Source organism: Pezoporus flaviventris, unplaced genomic scaffold (genome assembly GCF_033815535.1).
Source record: "Pezoporus flaviventris isolate CSIRO_AGI_PZ_B2104156 unplaced genomic scaffold, CSIRO_AGI_Pfla_v1 ptg000040l, whole genome shotgun sequence".
Lineage (NCBI taxonomy): Eukaryota > Metazoa > Chordata > Aves > Psittaciformes > Psittacidae > Pezoporus > Pezoporus flaviventris.
The window spans coordinates 3,074,340-3,089,137 of NW_026892588.1; positions in this window are offsets into that span (position 1 = coordinate 3,074,340).

A 14,798-nucleotide genomic window follows, 5' to 3' on the forward strand; every position below is an offset into this window, starting at 1 on the left:
GTGATACCTTTACTTTAAGCAGAAAGCAGGGCACTGGCTTTTCATAAAACTGGAGAACGTGCTTCCCTGGACTTTACATTCACCTGCAGCTCCTGCATTTTCAAAAACATCAGGCACATCCCAGCCCCCTGGGAGACGCTTCCATGTTATTTCCCTCAGTCAGACCTCAATTGCATTTTTATCCTCCAGCTGGGAGTACACAATGAGACTTTTCCCAGAAGTCTGTCAATGCAGATCATTTAATTAGGCCAGATGGGATCACTCTAGCAGAAGTCCAAAGCTCTTTTTTCCCTTGGAACACCTGATGCTGCCTTTCCAGTGTTCAGTCTTGGTGGCTGGGAGATTGAGTTAAGACATAGTGTGTCTTTCTCACTGTTGTGCATGAACTGGGGCTTATTATTATAGGTCTAAAATATTCACCCTTAACTTCCCACCTTCTTGCACTTCAGTCTTTCCTCATGTTTGTACATGGCATAAGAGCAATGCCATTATTCAGCTGTACTTCCAGACCTCAGTATGTTTTCCCATGCAAAAGAAGCTGGTATTATAGTTGAATACATTTTGATAATTGAAGGCTAAACATGACAAGGGTTTTTCTATATATCCTAAACAAGTAGTAAAGATTAAATGTATTTTGAGTTAAGGCTATATTCAAAAGGTAGCCAAACAATTTGGAGAAAATATGTAGCTAAAGCACTCATACAACCTAGTTTGCCCTGTTGTGAAAGGACTATGATTATGATGGAGTTTTAATATTTGTAGTGCTAGATGGCCTGAAACTGGCTCTTAGATATACAGAGGTTTTGTCTGTCCATTTGTTTTTCCTGTTCTATTGTTAAATGGCATAGTTAATACTCTCTGGCTGTGCAGTTCCTACCTAAGCTTAACTGAGACCAACTTTAAACTAAGGCTAACACAAAAATCCTTCCCTATTCAAAGATAACTTTATGTTCAGAAAATAAACTCATAACTGGTTATATAAGATAATACTTTGATTTAAGCAAAAGTATATCCAAGCTGAAGTTATGGAATCATGACTGCTTATCTGCTGCAGGTACACTGGAGAAAGGGCGAATATATATTCTTCTTGCTTATAGGAACCTCACTCATAGTCTTAGATCTAATCTTATCAGTAGTCAGTGAGACTAAGGTTCATTGCACCTTTTGTTTGGTATTTAATATTCTTGATTAACCTTAATAATGGTAGTTGTGGGGATAGGCTATTTGCTACTTGTAGCTATTGATCCTCTATAGACCTGGACTGCGGCAATCAGCAAAATTGACATGGGCAACTAAACTGCCATTAGTATTGACCTGAGCTGGATTCACAGCAGTGACCCAGTGCTAAAACTCCCCATAATCCAGTCCGCAGAGCCTCCATTCTTCTGCCGTGCAAGCTCAACTGTACCACAGAAAAAAAACACCAGTAGAATTTCCATGTTAAAAATCCTGTGATCCACTAAAGCAGAATTACGATTCTCTTATTCTTATTTTAGCATTTTTTTTCCCCTCCTTTTCAGATTTGGTGACAGCTAATGAAAAGCAAAGCTTATTCTCTGCCAGGGAAGCTAAACAGAAGCATGGTTCAGTGATCAGTATAGCCTGTCACTCAAGGGAGAGGACTTAGTCTTATTACACTGTCACTTTCGGTGTAACCATGGATGAATGGTAATTTAGGGACTGAAAAACCAGTTAGGATGTGCAGTACAGTGCTACACACAGCCCTGTGGTAAGCATATTGGCTCTATTGCAGTACCTGGTAAGCTGGATGCTCAAAATGCTAGTTAGTGGGAATATAGCCAAGAAACCTCATGGGCCATACTGCCTCCCTACCAGCACCATTATGGTTAGTTATTTAGTAACTCAGCTCTATAAAAACCTGACTTCTGAGCCTGCTTGAAGGCCATGTAGCTTCAAAAATGAAAATTAATTCAGTTAGAAAGCTAAGGTATCTCCACAATTAAACAGCAACTGAGCAGAAGCATTGTGAGTGTACAAGTGGACTTGGTAGCTATAAGGTTACATGAGTAGGATACTAGAATTTGTTTTTCTAAGCAAAAAGGAAAGGTCACAAGAATAGAAGATTGTAGGGCAAGAACCAGGGATGCAGAAGTATCTCAGACATCTGTGCTGTGCTAATAATGTAAGAGAACAGTAAGAACAAGTTCTTTCTTAAGGGAAGACAAGCAGGGAGCCAAGGATAGCCAGGCTACAAGCTCATCTGCAGGGCAGTCCCACAGCCCTAGAGGCAAGCAAGGAGACCACAGTGGTGGCAGCTGCAGCAGTTGTTCCCATCATTGAAATCAAACAAGAACAAGGCAACAAGCCAAGTCTGATATCAAATTCAAAGCCCAAAAGAAAGGGAAAACAAACAAGAACCTACAAGATTTCTTACAGGCTAGGTAGGAGCTTATATGGGGCTCCTGGACACAAGTCTGGAGGTCCCAGGTGAAGCTGCTCAGGGCAAGTAAAGGCTGTTAGAGACTCTTACAATGTGGGGGGTATGGGCAATCCTCCCATACCTTTTGGGGGTGACAGCTGGAGAACAGATGAGTTAGTCTAGACCATCTAAATGGTATTACATGCCTGTGTTAAGGCCACTGAAACCCACCTGCAGTGACTAGCTGCAGTAAGAGCATTATGGGACTTCCTTACTTGTCTTAGTATTCTGAGAATAAGTAAATCAGACTGAGCAACTTCGCAATTATGGCATGGGAAGCTGCAGGAGTGTCTTAATGTGGAGTTGAAAAGTTGAAAAGTTAAGAATATTAATCTGTGTTTGATTGGAACAAACTTTTAAATTGTTTCTAATTTGCACAAATAAAAAATGAAATAGATTGGTTTTATATTGATAGTTTTACTGCTTTTTTCTAACTTCAGTTAGGGTAAAAAATATTTATTTTTGATGAAGCATTTCCAGGACTGTCCTGTTGAATCTGGGACACATAAGATATTAAGTCAAGGAATGCATAAGATCCTTCTCTTCAAATAGTTCTTGTTTTGACAAAACAATGCACTAAATGGAAGCATGCCTGACCAGCAGTACTTTAATAGAAGTTTTGGTGTAGATTATATAGCAAGGTCTTAAAATATGAATGCAGTGGCTGCTCTTTCTTCCCATTTTTGTGAGTTAAAAAAATGCCTCTCTAGTGTCTTAGTAAACTACCTGTGTCCTTTCCTATTTATTGGGTTTGCTGCTTTGGGATAGGGTATCAGAGTCCTGAGTTTCCTTAGAGGTAAAAGATTTAATTTAGTCAGTTCCTTATGCCTTGCACGAACGCACTCCATGCAAAGACTAGCACTTGAGATTTATCTGTGTCATCATTAAGGTAGAGAGAATGCACTAAGAAAAGCTGATAGACTGAGTATTGAGATTCTTGATGCATTTCGTGAGGAACATAAAAATCTGCTTTATCTTTGCTTTTCATCAGCACTGACTGTGAGTTTAGTTTCTTTCTCTACTTACAAAATAATAGGGGGAAAAAAAAGCTCCAATTGCTCATTCTTTCTAACTACTTAACTAATTTTTGCTGCTGTTAGTAATTCTTTTCATTGCAATTAGAGATGGTAATTGGTGTTTAATTCAGGTGCTTGAGGTGGGATTGGTCAGAAGACATATAGTAGGAGTTCTTTTTGTGGGAGAGGAATAACTAGAGGAGGCTTTGATCAAGTGTGGGCTTAAAACCTGTCTGTAAGAGTGGAGAAGGACTATCACAGATTTTTAAGGTACCTTTTGAACCTTTTCCTTTCTTGATTGCTAGGGCCTATTCTGGGCACCTTTCCTACAGAGCAAGTAAGGCTGTAGGCATGTGTAGGTTGAAAGACAATTCAATTTCAGGGGTGTTCTACGAGGCATGTCAAGCTGCAATATAGGTAGCCTGCCTTGCACAGGCAGCAATAGCTCCTTCTGCACTCTGGTGTGGGGTGCAAGGTAAGCTTTGGCCAGAGAATGGGGAAGAATCCACACTCGATTTTGTTTGGTTGGTTGTTTTCTTGATCAGCAAAGTGTTATTGCCTAAAATGGTTCGGAGTTAGATCTCTGGTAGACTCGGTGTAGCTGAATTTAAGTATACTATCAGGGATAAAGCAGTGTATTTCTGTCACTCATTTTCAAAGTGAAATAACAACAGCATGTGAAATATAATGATGACAGAATGAGGAATATGCATCGTTTATTATCAGGATCTGTGTAGTCTCAGTTCCTGATTGGTTTCTGTTTCTCCAAGTGATTAGTTAATGTGTGTTATTCTGATATTTTATGATGGTTAGTACAGAGCTGGAGTCTGGTATAAAGCTGTTATTTAAACTGGTTTAATTTATTATGAATATACAAAGTAAGTGAAGTACTTGATGTGCACAGTATCATTAGAATTTCTGCCTCTTTTTAATCTGATTTAGTTACTATATGAGACGATTGCAGTAGAAATGCCAAGAAGTAAATTTGATGTCTTTATTTGAGAGAAAAACAGTTAATCCAATTTCCCAGAACATATGCTAGTTCTGCTGGTTATAAATCCTTTTCAAGATGACTTGAGTTTCCCTCTGCTTACTGCAAATGCTTTTTCCTGTTGGAATCTAAGATTAATGTAATCATTATGATTTCTTTTTTTTAAATCAACTGAATTAAAACCAGTCAAACATAGTCACATCCACAATGAATTATTCAAAAATATACAAATATTAGTATTTGGAAATACTGTTGTGATTGTGAGGACTAGTACAGCTTTGGCTTCTTTGATGCAAATAATGAAATTCAATTATACAAGTTTCATTGAAATTGTGTTCTAAAAGACCATCAGATATCCCATGGAAAAAAAACATTGATTTTATTTTTGTTTCTGGAACGCCAGCTATAGCTTCCACCCTGAAAAATAGGCAGAGTATGTGTACAGTAACGTATATATATATGGTACCATAGTTTCATACATGTATAGCATGTAGCATCTCCTGCTAGGGAAGTAACTTGCTGCCTTCCTGCAGCAGGGTTTTTCCAGGACTTCCCAGCTGCTTTACAGAATCTCTGTGTGAATCCTTGCCAGCCAGTTTGATGTGGGGAAGCCATATCCTTATTTTGCACTTTGGCCAAGAGTGTCTTTATACTTAAAACTGAACTTGGCTAGAAGTTAAGAAGGTCACTTGGAACTATTGTGAGAGAACTCCATGGACAGAAAAGTGCAGATAGACTTTTGTAAATCATAGTTGGCCATAAAGAAGCACAACTTATTTCCCTCCTCTCATGCTGCAGCCTGTAAAGCATATATCCTACATTAACGTGAAGTATCTCCTGAATCTATATCCTATTGTCATAACACAGTGACACCAGTTTGCAGTCTCATTTGATATATCCAATTAATTAGTTTAATTTTATCATGTTCTCTAAGAGCTCCTTGGCCTACATAAGATGTTCACTTGGAAAATGCCCTTAAGTTCAGCAGGCAGCGTGTGAGGTATGGAATAGAGTAAAACCAAACAAACTTTCTGAGCACGAGTGAAGAGGATTTATGATTCAAACTTCCTTCTGCGGGAGTGCATGATTGGTAGATTTGAACTGTTAGGAGTTATTTGTATTGCAGTGAAATCTGGAGAACTTGGGAGATTCTGTATTCAGAGGCAGCTATTTCAGAGATTACACTTAGAAGGTGAACAGAGAGGTGAAGTTCCTCCAGTTCAGGCAACACATGAATAGCCAAGTTGGTGTTTTGGATGCATGATGTGTTAGCGAGTGTCTGCATTGACTGCAGAAAATACAAATGAAAATGTAAGGAGTGAGATCTGCTTTGCTGCGGTGGAAGTTGTACAGGAATTTAAAGGAAAACAACTAATGTGGAAGAAATAGAGGCCAGAGAGACAGGAGAGAGGAATTTAGAAAATTAACATTTTAAACAATTTCTTAGTAAATACTGTTTTAAGTGAGAAAATGGGCAGAGTTCTGCAATGTTTTGCCTGTAGCTTGACAAGTGGTACAGAGGGGCTTCTTTTGTATAATGAAGATCCAAGTTCGATGTGCCAGCTCCTTCCAAACTCAGGAATCCAGTTTTCAGCTCAAGTCTGTTTCTAACATGAGGATGATCAGGGGCTTGAGCACCTCCTGTATGAACATAGGCTGAGAAAGTTGGGGCTGTTCAGCCTGGAGAAGAGAAGGCTGCATGGAGACCCCATAGCAGCCTTCCAGTATCTGAAGGGGGCCTACAAGGATGCTGGAGAGGGACTCTTCATCAGGGACTGTAGTGATAAGACAAGGGGTAATGGGTTAAAACTTAAACAGGGGAAGTTTAGATTGGATGTAAGGAGGAAATTGTTTCCTGTTAGGGTAGTGAGGTACTGGAATGGGTTGCCCAGGGAAGCTGGGAATGCTCCATCCCTGGTGGTGTTCAAGGCCAGGCTGGACAGAGCCTTGGGTGTCATGGTTTAGCATGTGGTGTCCCTGCCTATGGCAGGGGGGTTGGAACTAGATGATCTTAAGGTCCTTTCCAACCCTAACGATTCTATGATTCTATGTTTCTTTGATAAAACACAGAAGTGCCAACAGTTGATGTGGTTACACATCAAGTCTCAATTTGTTTAAATTCCTACCTAAAATAATCTGTTTCTTTTTCCTCCAGATGTAATTATGAAATCTTAATACTAAACCACTCCGGTCTGCTGAAACATTAATTTTGTGAGGCTGCAGTTTTGTAATGAAACCCTGAAAGCAGCCAAGAAGCTTTACACAGCTCCACTGAACATAGCTGTGAATTATTACTGTGGTAACACTCCAAGGAAATATCTAAAGCATCCAGGCTCAGTGGAAGGTTTCAATCTGATTGGTTTTCCAGTCACAACTTCTTACTCCTTATGCTACAGAGGCTGGGATTCCCATGAGGATGCTTGGCTCAGTCTGGGAGAAGGGCAAATATTTACAGTGTGCAGACAGCTTTCTATTTAGCTGCAAAGATGAGTGACCACAACACAGGACTTTGAGAGAAAATTTAAGCTGACTGACATGGGTGGGAGTAAATGTTGAAATTTGCAGACAAATACACAGCTTTTGAAAACATTGTAGTGAATTATGAAGATGTGGCTTGAAAAAGCCCAAACCGCCGTCTAGTCTATACCCTTCCACAATACAAGGTACCTTCTACCAAGCCTTTCGTGATAAGGGTTCATGCAGTATGTTCCTCAAAATCCTTCAGTACTCAAATTCTGCACTGTCCTTACTGCACAAGTTTTCCTAGTATGTACCCTGAATCTAAGCTTGTTATTCCTTCTGCCATCAATGGATAAGCAATTTATTAACTACTTCTCTTGCCTTTCTGTCTTGTACATGGAGATTTAGAATCCGAGTCATTGAAGAGTGCTTCAAAGAATATTCTATCCTAATACTTCCAGTCATCTCCTTAGGTGTTTCAATAGACCTATGATTATGTGACGTCTTGCTGGGTCTCTAGTAATTCTTTCTATTTTCCTGTAGGCATTCTGTATGTGGTTTTACTCTTTCTTCAAATGCAGTGTTCAGATGATCTATTCCAACTGAAGTATTATCAGACTGGATAGAGGGAGTGCTTCATGTACCTTACCTGTGATACTTACCAAATATGATGTTTGAGCAATGGTGTAATAATGCTGATTTCAGTTGATAACTCTGGTATCTTTATCTGGAAAATTGGTGCTTATGGTATTGGTCCCCTCTCTTGTAGTTTCTGTGTGGTTGGTTTGTTGGAGTTTGGCGGGATTTTTTTGTAGTTGATTATTCCTAACTATAGTGCTCTGAATTTATCCTGAGTTGCATCTCTTTATTTCAGACCTTTGCTTCAGTTTCTCAAGGTCATTAGATATTGATACCATTCCTCAAGCATTCCTAGCTTTTTCTGTTATCACATTCCATGTTTCTAGTTAACAGCATCTGGCTTTTCTTCCCAAATTTAGCTCTGCTTTGTTATTTACAGAAAAACAAAAACAGACTGCTAAAAATATATGTGCATGCATTTGCATGCCCTGTTTCATTTAAAATGCAGCCTTGTGCCTGGCAATATTTAGTACAAATGGGAACGTTCCAGAAAATATGTAAGAGCAGATGGTAAAACTGGTTTGGAAAACTCTGAGGGAAAGAGTGAGCCAGTAGTGTGTTTTGAGTTCCATGTATGATAATATTCTCCCATAGGTAGAAGGTGAAGATGGTTGATCATCTTTCTTCATCTAGGTAAGCAGTTACCCTGCTCTTTGGTAGGTGTCAATAGGCACAGAAAGGAAAATGTGCTAAGAAACAGCATTTCCCTTGCTCTTAGTACAAGGGAATGACATACAATTTCCATTAAAGATATCCCTCTTTATTACTGAGTTATTGTTCTGAAACCTCCTATCTGTGTAAATCATTCTGAGGTCTTATGAGAGGAGTGAGAAGTGAAGCTTTTTCCAGAAACATGCTGTGCTGCTTCTCATTTACTAACTCACTAATATTCATGAGACAAGAGTAACGGTAGTTGTCTATATTTGACGGGTTATGTGCAGAGCTAATTCTCCTCAGCATGACATTAGTGGTGTGCATTGGGAGGGAACTCCTGCTTTGCTTAGCTGCTATGCCTGGCATTTGGCTATTCTTGTTCCAAAATAGGAATGCCAAATAAAACTGGATTCCAAAATGCTTCAACTCCCCTGAGCAAAGCAGTATTTACGAGGACAAAAATAAATTTAACATCCTATCACCAGCCCTTTAGTGGATGTTTTGAATACTAGCAACTCCTTTTGGGGGAAGGAGTAGGGAGAGTTGTAGTTGTGTATAAATAAAATGCCTGAGCTGTAAATAACAGAAGAGATCAGAGGTGGAGAATCATGGTTATTTTGGGTAGGCTGTGACTAGACCTTAAAAATTCCTTGAAGGTATGATTTTTAAGGAAACACCCACCGGTTGTCTTCATTCTCTTTTTCACTTAAAAGAACTTTAATACTTCATTAAGAACAGGCTGCTAGTGGTGCAATGGTGCCCTTTAATTATATACCATTACTTCTAGATGCCCTTGAAATGTATTGACATAGAATAACCAGTCCCTGGCTTTTTCCGTCTTTCACATTTTTGCAGCAGCATCAAATTTTGCCTGCTCTGGGCCGATTCACCTGGCATCTCATCCAGGACCACAAGTCAATTCAATGGCCTTGCCAGGCTTGCACAATTTTACAGATAGAAATCCAGCAGTTGTCATTTACAGCAGGCAGTCGAAAAAGCTTTCTAACATGTGCTATGGCAGGAAAACAGCATCCTTTGAGGGAGTCAGGCCAGCCTGTGTGAGAAACTAAGCTGAAAACTCAACACAGAAATAAGGAACCTAGCTATACTGTGTGTATGTGTCTATGGGGAAAAGAGGGGTGGAAAAATGTCGACTGGCCAGCTCTAGAAATCACCAAAAAAGGAGTTCAGAAAAAAGTTTAGATTAAAAAAAAATAAAAAAATCTTAATTTCTGTTTGAAATGAACTGGAAACTTGAAAATGTTTCATATTCTGGGGTGTGGAGAAGCTCCAAACCAACAAAGACAATGTTGTCATTCTTGTTTAAAGCATCAGGCGCTTGTAGCCTGATGTTGTCTGTCTGACTGAGAGCAAAGGCCAAAGCTTCTGAGTCTGGCATCATGGTGAGAGTCTTCACCCAGAAACTATGGACTGCCTTTTCTTTAGGACCTTTTTGGTTTGTATTGTTTGAGTTGGTCATTCAGGGACCACAACACAGTTTCTTATGCGGTGTGTTTGAATTTAATCCTGAACCTCAGAAGCCTTTTCCAAAAAAAAATTCATGAAAATTTATTTGGAAAGTAGCTGTTACAAAAAAGTAGTATTCTTCTATTGAAAATCCATTACTTTATATAACCTCTGTAACCATTTTTAGGAACCTACCACCGAAATGGAACTGATACTCTGTGCTATCAACAAACTCCATCCTCTAATCCAAGGCACATGTCAAAGATTGCCCAATACCAAGCAAAGAAGAGCAAAACTCATAAAAAGAGATCCCAGAAGTTCTTGAAAACATATAAAATATCTGGGATTGCCATTATAAAGAGAATTTGTCTAAAATCTTTTTAATGGCAAATGTAGTATTTTGAAAAAGGCTTCATAACAATCAAAAGGAGGAGGGTAATGTTAATTTAGCTGGACTTGAAAGCAACAGAATGGAACACATACAAGAAGTGTTACTGACTCCATTTACTGTTTTTAATTGATATAAGCCCCACATTTCCAATAATACACTATCTGGGCTCCCCCTGTCATTGTATCAGTTGATACTCTTCTGTTTTTATAGAGATTGCTAATGCATATGTCATGTTTTGCAGTATAGTGTGCCTTCATCGCCCAATGAGATGTTATTTAAGAGGGAATTAAGAAAGGTTGGGAACTAACATAGGTTCCAGGCCAGCAGTTGCTAGTAGAGGAGGGAATAGAAAGTTCTCAAATGACAAATACTAAAACGGGTGAACCAAATGCTTTCAGAGTAAGGTTGGATGGGAATGTTCTTGCATGGAAGAATCAAGTGACAGGACTATACATACACATCTACATATACATCTTTGGAAAAGAGTGTTGGGAACAGGGTCTTGGAGGATTTTGTCAATTAAAACAGAAAGTGTGACTGGGGGCAGTAACCACATCAGAGGTGCTCATTCCCTAAAGGGGGATTTGCTAGGACTAGCATCAGAGCTGCCTGAGTTTACATCTTTTCCTTCACTCTGCCAGTCAGATTCCTGTGACCCTCAGGGACTGATACAAGTCTTGTTCACTTGGTTTAGTCTTCCTCGAAGTTTCCTTCTCCCCTGACAGTTTCTTACAAGTTTCTGCAGACATCCGGCAGTGATAGTTGTTTTGGTATGGTGATAGCTCTGCATGCTGCATGCCAGAGAGCTCTGAATAATTTCTGCCTTTTAGCTTTCGTGTACTCCACCAGTAATAAGCTCTTTTCAATGGAGTTGGTAAATAGACCTGTGAAATTCTTTGTATAACAATTTATGACTGCTTCATCTGGAGCTTCAGAAGGCTAAAAATGCTAGTTATAGGTTACAGTATGTGAAAGAGGAACTGTCTGAAGTTTATAAAGCCTTGCTTTAGCACATGGAAATAATTCAAACAAAATCAACTTTTATAACATAGCTTTTTTAAGCAGAGATTATGTACTGAGAGCACTCTATTATTGCAGAGGACAACTCTCACAATGTAGCCAAAGTCTGTCCCTCCTTTTATTCCTCAAGAATAAGAAATGAATTGTCCTTATTTAGATAAATGCTGCAGAGTTGTCAGTTTATTTTTAAATAAAAACTGATATTGTTGCTTAGATTATGTTTGCCCTAAGCCTTTCCTAATTTTTCTGTAGTTAGCATGTGTAGCTGTGCTCATACATGACTTCTGACCATGATCTTCTCCAAACATTGCTGTTTAAGCCATGCAATATTAGGGCTTTTAAGGACCAAAAAGCTGACCCCTGGCCCTTTTTTAAAGATTTTATTCTTTAAAGGAAGGGTTCATTTCAGAGCCATTGGAAGGTTTTGGCATTTGAAAATCTTACCTTTTTTTTATTAAGCTTAAAATATTCAGCAATTTTGAGCCAAATACAAACCAGTTTGTGATTGTACAACTCAGCTTATAAACTCTCCTACTGTAGTCTCTCTTTCCAGTTCTTGGCCTTTCCACAAGGTGTTTAGATGCATCTGTGCTGCATCACTTGGTATTGTCGTGTCTTCTTTTGACCTTTTTCCTGGAAGTGAAAGCTGATGAGGGAAGGGAAGAGGAAATGCCTCAGCAAAGCCAAATGGGTGACTTCACTTTGGTAATTATTCATTATTCTTGAAGGATGTGGGGAGAATGAGAGGGTGAAAGGGAGTCAGAAATAGCATCTTGGCACAAGGACTCTGTTTCTGTGAGGGTCTCCTCACATACGTATACTATAAACATCCTCAAGTAATGTGAAGAGTTGAGGCTGTCCTTCTTGTCTGATGAAGCCAGCTCTATCCTGGCAATACTTGGAGCTGGAAATGTGGCCTTTTTACATGACACTGGTAGAAATGCAGATTACTTTTGGCTACTTTGGTGCAGACTTCCAGTTGCAAATTCACTGAAATGTCATGCTTACTCTTTGCTTTTTGAGAACAAATTTGGAAGCCTACCTTATTCCTGAAAAAGAAATTTCTTACAAGAAGAAAGGGTCAGATTTTAAACATATGTAATATGAAGAGCCACTTTTTCAAAGCCTAGAAATTATAGGTAAATCCTTTCAAAGATCCTGGGCTTGGGTCTGACTGCAGATCACATTAGAAATTCCTAGCTAGGACTTAAAGTACAGTTTCCTCCCAATTGCTTTGCAAAAGGCACCCCTATGTAGCCACAGTGTTCATATGGGTACAGTTAAATACACAGGGATATTCTTCAGCTGATGAGCAGAAACCTTTCTATGCCCAGAGCACCTCACAGGAGAGCCTTCCTTTATACAGAAGGAAGCCTAGCCATTTAAAACCCAAATATTTGGCACCTCCAGTCTCAGTGCTCCTCCTTCACAGCCCTGCTGGCTTTTAACTTCCTCTTTTTATTAAGCTATTAAATTGGGAATTTTTATTACTCCCAATTTAGCACTTCTAATAAAAAGTTACAGTTAAAAGCCTCTGTGGGTACTGAAACTTGCAGCAGTGATTGCGCTTGATGGAAATAAAGACAAATTCAGCTTTTAAATCTTGCCTCTGTCAGCTCCCATACCAGAGGGACATGGGTGGGAGAGCAGCTGGGAAGGAATTACTGGAGGGCGATGAGGAGAAAGGAAACAAGGAGGCAGAGAAGAGAAATATCATTTACCTTGTGGTGCAGCTATAGCTACAGTATGGTAATACCTCAAAGTTTGGAGATCGTCAACAGCTCTAATACAGTTATTTAAACCTGACATCAATATTCAGTAGCAGTCACTTAAACCTCATGGGAGACTTTTAAGAACTTTACCATTAATGTCAAGTTCTGTGTTACACAGTGGTCTCAACTATTGTATATCTCAGACTGCAGCAGCAGGGTTGAGGTAGCATGTAGCTACAGATCCTGCGAAGTGGGCGTTTGAGGCTTTTACTAGCTGTAAAGGGCGACTTGACTTCTTGAACTGGGGATTCAAAGCCATAAGGAAAGACATTTCAATACAAAGAAACTTCCTTTATATCCAGCTTGCTAAACTGGTGTAATTTTTTTTTTTAAGAAAGAAAAAAAACAAGGTAAAAAAGTGTAAGAATGTAATTTTAAGTAAGATTCTCTGGAAATAAATCCTTTCATTAGAAAAAAACGCTGAGATGGAAACTCTGATATAATGATCTAAAGTTTTCTGTCTCAAGTCAGACTTTTTTACAATCCCTTTTTCTTTCTGTAAGTTTATACAGGAGGAAGATAAAACCATATTTTCTATTACTTATGTTGAATTGAAAGTTACCTGACTGGACTGCAGGAGTCAGTCCTGGGATGAAGGGAATATTCCAGGCACAAATGGTGTCTCCTGCAGGGAACCTGCAGGAATACTGCTCTTCTCTGCTGCCTGCTATTTCTTCTGCCTAGGAAATGAGGCTGCTTCCTTAGAGGGAGCTTATGTGGCTTGTGATTTAATTTGTGTTTGGTTCCAAAATGAAATCTGCAATTGTAGGCCTCTAAAGTGGAGCATAATAGTAAAAATCTGCTCACTCTTTCATTATATAGTTGATGATCAGAGCTATAGCAACTGAGCAGTTGGTCAGATGTCTCCTAGTTTACTGCTGAAGGCTTGAGGAGGAGATATTCTTTCATTGAAGACAAAACTCCCTTTGACTTCTGCTTGAGCTGTATTTCATACTTGTGATCTGATGGTGCACTCAGTTATGTCAGAGAGCAGGTCAATCTGTACAGGTCCATTTTCAGGAAAGCTCCTCAGATTGCACCTTTCAACAATGTGACCCAGTTAAATTCAGCTCCACTGATTTTGCTGAAATTTTCTTGAATATAACAGTGCTGGAATTAGGTGATAACCTGAGGGTGTTGCTAAGTCTGAATAACCTTTGGTGCCATCTCTTTCCTCAGTACTCCCATCTTTCTTCATATTATGTGAACAGGAAGCAATAGGGATTTTTAATCAATTGAAACTCTACTTGAAGCCAAAGCCAGCATGTGCACACACTGTTTGAGTGACTTAGGATGCCTCTTAGGACAGCAGATTTTAAGTGATGGCAAGTATCAGCTTTCAGCAGTAATGCACATCTGCATTACGATGGTCAGTGCTTGGATACCTAGCAGCATGGCTCTTTGAAGAACAGTGCCTTAAGCATGCTTCTGGTGGGTGTGGAAAACAGAGACCATTTGAAATGAGTGTAAAAGTGAACAAATATTTTGATGTGACCCAGTGAAAAGTTGTAATTATTCTGATGTAGGGAAAGGGAGAAGGAATATGCCGTTATGATTGCACTAATCAACCATGCTGACTGTTTGTATTTCTCCAGGGCTAGAATTGGGGTGGGGATACATGGATGCACACACACAACTGATTCTTATGAATATTTAATATATATATATTTTAAATGTTTAATCAACTCAGTGAATTAAGGAGACTTGCAATGAACAGATGAAGTATTAGACTCTGTGAAAACAAACATTTAAATTAAGAAAACAGCATGATAAGATTGCACAAGCTGAGTCCAAGAGCCCTTGATGTAGAGATTTAATGGATGGAAGGGAAGACAAGCAGGAATATATAAAAATATCCTATTAGTGCTTATGTGAGGCAAAAGGACTTTTCAGTGTAAGAAGTCATTTTGAAAATGTTTACTTTTTTGTCTAGATATTTTATGAAGAA